This window comes from Octopus bimaculoides, chromosome 5, assembly GCF_001194135.2.
Source record: "Octopus bimaculoides isolate UCB-OBI-ISO-001 chromosome 5, ASM119413v2, whole genome shotgun sequence".
NCBI lineage: Eukaryota > Metazoa > Mollusca > Cephalopoda > Octopoda > Octopodidae > Octopus > Octopus bimaculoides.
In genome coordinates this window covers 57,455,699-57,457,368 of record NC_068985.1, presented here as the reverse complement: position 1 = coordinate 57,457,368, position 1,670 = coordinate 57,455,699, and positions in this window count along the sequence as shown.

The window sequence follows — 1,670 nt, the reverse complement described above, 5'->3', positions numbered from 1 at the left end:
TTTTTTTTTTTTTTTTTTTTCGCTATATATTCCCACACACGGTGCACCGTTGTCGATTGTCACAGAATTGTCATCATCCTGCAAGCGAGTGTTGTTCCATTAGTTTGTTAGTCAGCTGGATGCGGTCCAGTGCACAGACAGACACAGCAGCATCACCAGCAGAAGAAGCAGTAGCAGCAGCAGCAGTACAAGTCTACAGAAGGCCAACGAATGGAGGCAGCATCAGTAGTAGCAACAACAGCAGCAGTCGTCAGTACAACAGATGCACCGACAGCAGAAAAATACGTGTTACCATTATTATTATTATTATTATTATTATTATTATTATTATTATTATCATTGTTGTTATTGTTATTATCATCATTATTGTTGTTGTTTTAGTTTTTGTTGTTGTTGTTGTTGTTGTTAAGACGATAAGCTGGCAGAATGGTTAGCACGCCGGACAAAAACGTTTAGCGGCATTTCATCCGTCATTTACGTTGTCAGTTCAAATTCCACCGGGTGTGAATTTTCCCCCTCATCCTTTTCGGAGTCGATAAAATAGGTACAATTTGAGTACCGGGGAGGATGTAATTGACCAGCCCCATACTCGAAAATTTCAACCCTTCTGCCTATACTACAAACGATTATTATTATTATTATTATTATTATTATTATTATTATTATTATTATTGTTATTATTATTATTATTATTATTATTATTATTATTATTATTATTATTATTATTATTATTGTGGTTGTTGTTGTTGTTGTTGTTATTATCATTATTATTGCTGTTATTATTATTAATGCATTTTTATTTATGGACTTGTCCTTTCTTTTTTATGGAGGTCTGGATTGCTCTGGTTTCGCGTTGGGGTTAAACTGGAAAAGATTCATAACAAAAGATTCTTAACAGGAGCAGATTCATAACAGGAAAAGATACATAACAAAGTTTTTTTCCAGTCGTGACCCTCCCGTCATTTTCTCTGATGTTTTATATCTTGGAGTACATCAACTTTATTTTCTTTATTATTTCTGCTGATTTCATAACAAGGTGCGATGTGGGCAAGATTTGGCTGTTGTTTCTAGCAATTCTGCACCTTAGAAAGCTCTACGCGTCTGTGATGCAGATGATAATGATGGTGATGATCTTAATGGCATTGCTGTTGTAGTCGATAGTAGTGTCTATAAGTACCTTGTTTGACCATGATGTAGTAGTATTGGTAGTAGTAGTAGTAGTAGTAGTAGTAGTAGTAGTAGTAGTAGTAGTAGTGGTAGTAGTAGTGGTAGTAGTAGTAGTAGTAGTAGTAATTGGAGAAGGGCGACTTGGTGATGGTTGTAGTGGTGTTTGTGTTGCAGTCTGTGGTGTGGGTGTGTTGTGACGGTAACGGTAAAAGTGGTTGCGATACCAGTGGTAGTGGTAGTGGGACGGGTAGTAGTGTTGGTATCGGCGGTGTTTGTGTTATTGGTGGTGTTGGTGGTTGTGAGGATGTTGACGGTGGGGAACGATAGTGGTGATGGCGCTGGCGTCGGTGAGGTCCGTAGGGGGTGGGGTGGAGGCGGTGCTACAGCTGAAGATGTTTGCAATGTTGCTGTTATTAATAGTGTTCATGGCGGTGATGGTGATGCTGATGGTGGTGATGGTGATGGTGACGATTATGATGGTGACGACGACGTCGACAATTGTG